Below are 8,898 nucleotides of genomic sequence, written 5' to 3'. Positions count from 1 at the left end.
GAATCTCCGCACACACTGAGTCGATAACCCCGTAGCCATGCTGCCATCTCGAGCCCGTAACACCTGGCACTCCAGATCAGTCTCCACTCCAAGCAGCAATCAGGCCGTGCTTAGCCTCTGAGATATGATGAGATCGGTCGCCCATTCAGGGTTGATTCGGTGGTCGGATGATTTCACTCTCGTATCCCCCCCTCCTCCACCTCCTCCATCGAGCACCCCCTCCCCCCCACACACACCTGTCAATCAGGACGTGGCTCCTCCCTCAGACCCCGCGTAGCAATAAAGGCCGCGTTTTCCCAAGCGCGCTCCTTGTGGATTTCACGTGGAGTTACCACGTGGCGCGCGGGGCAGCTTACCTACTCACCTGTTCACCAGCTCACCTGTTCACCAGTTCACCTACTCACCTGTTCACCAGCTCACCTACTCACCTGTTCACCAGCGCAGCTGGTTACCACCTCACCTACTCACCTGCTCACCTGTTCACCAGCACAGCAGCTGGCTACCACCTCGCCTACTCACCTGTTCACCAGCGCAGCAGCTGGTTACCACCTCACCTACCCACCTGCTCACCAGCTAACCTATTCAATAGCTTCACTGCATGATCACCACTTCACCTGCTTAGCAGCTCACCTACCCAATTGCTCGTCTGTTCACCTGCTCAGCAGCTCAGCTGCTCAGCAGCTTTCCTCCCACCTGCTCACCAGCCCAGCTACTCACCTGTTCACCCGTTTCAAGGCTTCCCGGCAGGTGAGCTTGATGGCGCCTAAAGCGTTCACTCGCATGTGCTTATCTGTGTGTTCACATGCGTGTTCACATGTGTGTTGTGTGTGTATAACCGTATGCGCGTGTGTAGGCGTGTGGGGGTGAGGGGGAGCGGTGGGACGGTGGATAGCGCGCTGCACGATAAACCCAGCGATCCGAGTTCGATTCCCGCACACAGTCAACATCGCTGACGAATACATTAACCTGTCCTGAGCCTCCTCTAGGTCTACTCGGCCCTAAATGAGTGCCCGGTGCGCTGTGTAAACATCAGCGCTGGGAAGACGAAGACGGCGTGGTGCTGGCCAACCCACCCCTGCTTTTTTATTCAGTTCCGGCCTGAATAGGCGCTCGCTCGACGCACTTGGCCCAAACAGTGCACGAGGCTACACGGGCGAACTCTACCTTTGTATAGTTAGGGTCGTGCGTCCGGTGTGGTTACAACGATTGTTGCCAACGCGTGACGGGGCTGTGCGTCTCAAGGCGCGTGCCTCCTCGTGCGTAACCTCTACCACGTGTGAACTCGCTACGCCTCGCGGTGACTTACCTGTGCGTGCATTTCCAGGTGTGTGTGTGTGTGAATGTACACGCGTGTTCTGCAACGGTAAATAATATACAGATAACATCACGTCCATGCTCTTCTCACAAACTTCTTGTTACTCGGAGCACGAAAGAAAATCTGATCTTGTTACGTAACAATAATATGCAAAGATGAATTGCGGGATTTGTCTTACATTGCTTAGCATTAAAAAAAAACATTCTGGAGAAATATTTACCTTAATAGGAGCGCACATGTTAAAAGTTGGAGAAATGTTAAATTAATTGTCGGTTTTGCTGTATTCGTTTCTCTTAACCCCCTTCGGTGTCGCTACCTATAATTCAATGCATTCATAAATCCCGGCCTAGCCAGTTACCCAGCTAGTTTCGTTGGCACCAGAGCTGGTGTTGCTGCGGTGGTGAGGAGACCAGCCAGCAGCCAGCCAGGACGCGCAGGGAATAGATGACGTTTGTTGTTACGAGTTGTAGTCCGATGATTACGCTTCGTCTTGCCCAGGAGAGACTCGCCGAGTCTTGCGCCTCTCTCTTCAGGATGCTCCTGCCACGTTTTCGCAGCAGAGGGCGATGGTTTCAAAAAGAAAAAGGGCAAATTTTTAATTCGAGTATAACGCGTAAATCCGCTCAAAACGGGCAAAGACAAAGATTCCCCATATAGTCTACACAGGCTGTTGGGGCAAGTGCTGTTAGTGAGCACCTAATAAAGTCCGGCACTGTGGCACACGGGGGGGTGTGTGGCCAACACCACACCTGGCCGCCTTTGTCTTCCCAGTGCTGATGCTTACACTGCATCAGGTACTCGTTTTGCAGGCTGAGTCGAACTAGGAGATGCCCAGGACCGGTTCAAATAATCGTCACTGGTGTTGGCCGCGAGTGGGAATCGAACTGGTGTCGTCGTCGCCGGGTTCGTAGCGCGGCGTAGCGCTAACCGCTGCGCCACCGCTCCCCCACCCCACACAAGAAGTCATCCACAAGAAGCGCCGGTCGCCACCAGGTGGCGGTGACGTCACCACGGCGCTTGTGCCATGCTAGGTGCACTTTGAACACACGCGCACACACGCGCACACCCGAGTGGCTACTCGACTCCAAACACACGACCCGAATCTCCCATGGGTCAACTCGTGTCCCAAAACCACCACCTGCCGCTCATGCATTGTCCTTGCCAACACAATAGCCGGGAAGACAAAGGCGGCCGCGCCTGCCTTGGCGTTGACCGCCCAACCGCCGCCCACCCCCCTGCAGCCCACCTTGCCTCGTTCCGGCCTTTCAATAGGTGCTCGCTAACAAAGCGCGTGCCCGTCACGGTCGCGCGCGAGCGGCAGAGGAGGGCGGCTTTTGTGCGCGCGTTCGCTGTCGCTTCGGACGAAGAATTTAAATGTTCTCGATTTGCTCGGCCGAGGAAGCGTCGAGGAGGGCAGGCGGGGAGAGCGGCTGTGGAGATGGAGCCGCGAAATCGGCTCATGGGCAAGGTGCTAGGTGGGATTGTTGTTACTCGGCAGGCCAGAGACAGGCGGCGACCACTTGGGCTGGCTCTCGTCCAGCAGTGGATTGATCCTGGCTCATGACGGGCAGGTGTAGATGGAGTGGGGAGAGAGAGGAAGAGGTGGGAGCCGTTGCTCGGCAGACCATGTGACTGGATTGCTGATTATGATTTTTTTTTTAAAGTTTGGCCTTACTATACATGTAACAATTATGTAAATTATTCATTCTGTTTCCCACTATTTATAGGCCAATTGTCGGATATCGGCGTCAGGTCTGGCGAGACGAAAGCGTTCGCAAGCGGAAATGGTGCAGCGAGCAGCTTACCCCGCGGTGTGCTGCGAGAACGCTCCCTCGGAGGGGGCAGTCGGCAGTGCCGGCGGAGTGCACTCATCTTCATCTGTTGCCATCTGTACGGGGGACAGAGCGGTGTCGCCCCCAGTCGTGCAAAGGCGTTCGGCTTTTACTCCGGGTGATCCCATTTCCTCCTCCCGTACGTAAAATAACACTCGCAATTAATTGGGACTGAAAACCATCGTAGAATAAATATTTTTTTTAAATGTACCAACAGCAGAAACCTTCCTGAATAAGAGTCTTACGACTCGTAAAGCATGATGGTTACAATCATCTCACTGCTGCTGGTGTCGCTTCAATTGCCCGTTATCCGACGCCTTGGTGTCGCAAAGCGCTCCCTCGCTCGCCGCAGCAACGCCGATTCAACGCCGACTCGACGGAGAACCACCGAGCCGACGGCTTCGAGTGGGTGCAAGAGTCATTTGGTGATCGGAGCGAGGCCATCGGCTCGGACTCGCTCCCCTTGAACGGAACTCGCCACGGGCGGTGGCTATAACCCGGGACTCGAACCCGGGTTTGTCAGCGGTGCCGGCCCGGTTTCTGGGTACCGTAACGCGCCAATTATGATCTATGTGCGCTACCTGGTCACGACTCGGCGATGGTGGGAGGATGAGAAAATATTGGCAGTCTTCTGGGTGTAATCAATGTAGAGAGAGAGAGGGGGTAGCGGGGGGGGACGTGTATGAGATCCAGTTTAGTTGTCCTTCCCCGCGCCTCTGATTAGCACCGTTGGCAACGTACGGTGCGAAAGAAGTTCAACATACAGTACGCACATACATAATCATTAACATGAGCTGCTCTATTTAAGACCGAGAGCAAGCGAGGGCTTTACCATTCTGGCGAATTGCCCGATGATGCTGGATGTAATTACCAGCGAAACGTCGTACTCAAACTGTAAATGTTGTGGATTCACTCTTCAACACACCGGTGGGCTAAAGTAGTGAACTTATTGTCTTTTGTCAACGTGACACTTTTTTCGCTGATTGGCCGTATCGGGTGGTGGAGGGTTACGACACATTTATAAATAACGCGATCTAACCCAAAACCCTTTATTATGAATAATATTGGTCGCGAAAGCCTACGTGTTAAACTGACGCACATACAAGTTCACAGTCCCATCACCGCCGGAGTTGAGGTTTCCACTCTGAGCCCTTTCCGTCCGTGTCTCTGCTCCACCCCCCTCCTCTCCTGCGTCCCTCCAGGCCACCTGTCCCGCACACCTGCAGGGTCACGTGCTGTTGGCATTGACCGCGTGGCCTGGCGGCCCGAGGGGGACAAAGCAAAGAACGGAACCACCGAAGCCCGAAACGTACGTGCTACGTACATGCATCGTTCGCTTGTTCACACGTTCACACATTTATCTCTCGAGACAAAAAAAAATCAACTCGAATAAACGTAAATTAACAAGTGTGCGAGGTCTACGGTACAGTAGCCGGTGAACATGTGCACCCAGGGTTTTGTCAAATCACTGCTGAATGTCGGCGTTTATTTTAACCATACTTCACCACTCGGGTCAATCGATCGCTAAGAATTGATTTGTCAGCCCAATCCAAGCACTGTCTGGGCTCAAACTCCTTCGCAGCTTCCGAGGTGTGATGACGATGTTTTTGCGCACGATTCCATTTCAAAGCGACTGTATTCACGGTGCGCTTGGTAAGTTTCCACAGCAGTCGCCGGCAGCCCCGGGAACTGACCAGAACTGAGGGGTGGGGGCCGGGGGGGGGGCGCTGTGGTTACTGCCCTTCCTGAAATAAATACCAAAGTTTTCAGCCCATTTAAGGTGAAGAGGTTATCGCGGTCAGTGCAGTTGATGCGACAGTAAGGTGCAATCGGTATCTGGCACCAGATCTCCTCTTCATACTCGGATGACAAGTCCTTCAAGACAGCTCTTATAGTCTCATCATCATCACCATCATCAATAATCTATCATCGTTTATCTTAAAATATCCAGGATGATGGAAATGTCATCGTTGGCATATCAATAACAGCAGAACAGTCAATCTTGATTTGAAGCTTTCGTGACTGCAGGAATCCATACTCTTTGGTTCTTTCGTTAAAGTCGTGATTTTTTTATTTCTAACTACGTGACTTTACCGAAAGAAACAGTCTATGAACATCGGCATCAACGTCTAATATAAATACTAACGGATCCATCGCCATGATAAGAATGTAAACACGTTGAGAACCATGACGCGCATATCAACTACAATCTATCTCCATCAGCAGCAGTCGTACAATCATCATCTTCATCATATGTCCGTCATCACCCCCACATACATCCTCAATCATTCCCTCCACCGGAGGCCAAAAATTGAGTACCAATTTGTGCATGGACAGCTCCCGTACACGTGACTGTGAAACGGGCGTGTGATTATTGTTGTGGCAGTAGTGGTGGTTGTTGGTGGTGGTGGTATTGGTGGTAATGGTGGCGGTGGTATTGGTGGTAATGGTGGCGGTGGTGGTTGTGGTGGCGGCGGTGATAATGGTGGTGATGATGATGTTGGTAGTGGTAATGGTGGTAGTGGTTGCGGTGCTGGTGCTTTTTTGCCTTGGTTTTCTGCCTATTATCGCTTTGATAATGCAGCTCTGCAGAGGAGAATAAATCCACAAATTGAATTCGGTCTCGGCTCCGCACTGATTGGCGAGCTGAGTGCTGCTGTAGGAAGCGGCAAATTGGGACGGCTCTGTCTCCCACGTGCAATTCCACGAGATGCAGCTGGTCCTCCCACTCGCACTGCCCGCTCAGACCCCGGCTACCTAGGTTCAATACCTGACCACCGTGCAAAAACAAATTAAAGTACTGGGGTGCAGTGCGTGTGTGTGTGAGCTCTCTGGAACGGCACTGCGAAGATGAAGGGCGGTGGGGCGTGTTGCTGGTCATATCGCATTCTCGCGTGCTGTCCCGAACATAATAGGTGATCGCGCACCGCACGTGCCCCTCTAATCAATACGGCTACACGAGAGATATTTGTCTTGTGTGTGTATCTCTCTGCCTGATGTGTGTGTGCATGCCCAGCTAGGTACAAGAACGTCCACTCCTCGCCCGGTTTCCCCCCAGGACCTTGTCTGTGCCTGGCTAGGTGCACCTGGAATTCAGGTTCTGTGTGTGCATCCCCTCCCCTCCCCCTGCCTCCCCCACCGACCCCCGCCTCCAGGTGCGTTCGCCCGTGCCCCACCTGCCTCGCGCCGTGCACTCTTATGATGGCCACCCGCCTACGGTTTCCAGATGTGGTCCAGCACCCGGGGAAGGAGGGGGGTGAATTGGGGACATTGATAGTGAGACATGGGTGGCACACGGTATCTGAACCTGTTCTGGAACTTCCTTGGTTCCACTCGGCCTTAAATTAGTAGTAGCCGGTGCGGTGTGTACATCTCGGCACACGTGGGTGTGAGAGTGCGCGTCTGTGTGTCTGTAGGAGCGGTGTGGTACCGGTCGGTGCACTGCGTTACCAACCCCAGCAACCACAGTTGGATTACCCGGCCACGGCTAACATCAGTGGCGCGTGATATTCGAACTTGTTCTGCCCGCTCCCCCAGGTTAACTTAGCCTTAACCAAGTACCCGGTGTTGTGGGTAAACGGCAGCATCGGTTGGTGTCTCCAATGTTCACGCGGATGCCCTGCACGCCGAGTGTCTCAGATGCCACGGATGCGAGCGACTGGGAGTCGAACCCAGGCCGTCTGAATCTTTACTCCTCGCGTCAACGTCAACCCCTTGGCAGACTAACAACTAAGACTATGACAACTGAGACTATGACAACTGAGACTATGACAACTGAGACTATGACTACTAAGACTATGACAACTGAGACTATGACAACTGAGACTATGACAACTGAGACTATGACAACTAAGACTACGACAACTGAGACTGACAACTAAGACTATGACAACTAAGACTATGACAACTAAGACTATGAAAACTAAGACTATGACAACTAAGACTACGACAACTGAGACTACGACAACTAAGACTACGACAACTAAGACTACGACAACTAAGACTACGACAACTGAGACTATTACAACTAAGACTATGACAACTGAGACTATGACAACTGAGACTATTACAACTGAGACTATTACAACTGAGACTATTACAACTGAGACTATTACAACTGAGACTATGACAACTGAGACTATTACAACGGAGACTATTACAACTGAGACTATTACAACTAAGACTATGACAACTAAGACTGACAACTAAGACTAAGACAACTAAGACTATGACAACTGAGACTATGACAACTAAGACTATGACAACTGAGACTATGACAACTGAGACTATGACAACTGAGACTATGACAACTAAGACTATGACAACTAAGACTATGACAACTAAGACTATGACAACTAAGACTATGACAACTGAGACTATGACAACAAAGACTATGATAACTGAGACTGACAACTGAGACTATGACAACTAAGACTATGACAACTGAGACTATGACAACTGAGACTATGACAACTGAGACTATGACAACTGAGACTATGACAACTGAGACTATGACAACTAAGACTATGACAACTGAGACTATGACAACTAAGACTGACAACTAAGACTAAGACAACTAAGACTATGACAACTGAGACTATGACAACTAAGACTATGACAACTAATACTATGACAATTGAGACTATGACAACTGAGACTATGACAACTAAGACTATGACAACTAAGACAACGACAACTAAGACAACGACAACTGAGACTATGACAACTGAGACTATGACAACTGAGACTATGACAACAAAGACTATGATAACTGAGACTGACAACTGAGACTATGACAACTAAGACTATGACAACTGAGACTATGACAACTGAGACTATGACAACTGAGACTATGACAACTGAGACTATGACAACTGAGACTATGACAACTAAGACTATGACAACTGAGACTATGACAACTGAGACTATGACAACTGAGACTATGACAACTGAGACTATGACAACTGAGACTATGACAACTAAGACTATGACAACTAATACTATGACAATTGAGACTATGACAACTGAGACTATGACAACTGAGACTATGACAACTAAGACAACGACAACTGAGACTACGACAACTGAGACTATGACAACTGAGACTATGACAACTGAGACTATGACAACTGAGACTACGACAACTAAGACTACGACAACTGAGACTATGACAACTGAGACTATGACAACTAAGACTATGACAACTAAGACTATGACAACTGAGACTATGACAACTGAGACTATGACAACTGAGACTATGACAACTGAGACTATGACAACTGAGACTATGACAACTAAGACTATGACAACTAAGACTATGACAACTGAGACTATGACAACTGAGACTATGACAACTGAGACTATGACAACTGAGACTATGACAACTGAGACTATGACAACTAAGACTATGACAACTGAGACTATGACAACTGAGACTATGACAACTGAGACTATGACAACTGAGACTATGACAACTGAGACTATGACAACTGAGACTATGACAACTGAGACTATGACAACTGAGACTATGACAACTGAGACTATGACAACTGAGACTATGACAACTGAGACTATGACAACTGAGACTATGACAACTGAGACTATGACAACTGAGACTATGACAACTAAGACTATGACAACTAAGACTATGACAACTAAGACTATGACAACTAAGACTATGACAACTGAGACTATGACAACTAAGACTATGAAGACTATGACAACTAAGACTATGACAACTAAGACTATGAC

General features: G+C 49.8%; 1 long non-coding RNA gene across 1 annotated transcript; it reads left to right on the top strand.

The window, feature by feature from the left end:
• Positions 1-291: 291 nt before the first annotated feature.
• Positions 292-5,763, top strand: LOC116941912 (uncharacterized). Its single transcript, XR_012941929.1, has 3 exons — positions 292-747; positions 3,043-3,286; positions 4,350-5,763. It is a non-coding gene; the product is annotated as an uncharacterized LOC116941912 (long non-coding RNA).
• The last annotated feature ends 3,135 nt before the right edge of the window (positions 5,764-8,898 follow it).

This window comes from Petromyzon marinus, chromosome 1, assembly GCF_048934315.1.
Source record: "Petromyzon marinus isolate PM22_M1 ecotype Great Lakes invasive population chromosome 1, UKy_Petmar_22M1.pri1.0, whole genome shotgun sequence".
NCBI lineage: Eukaryota > Metazoa > Chordata > Hyperoartia > Petromyzontiformes > Petromyzontidae > Petromyzon > Petromyzon marinus.
This window is presented reverse-complemented; position numbering and strand designations above follow the sequence as displayed.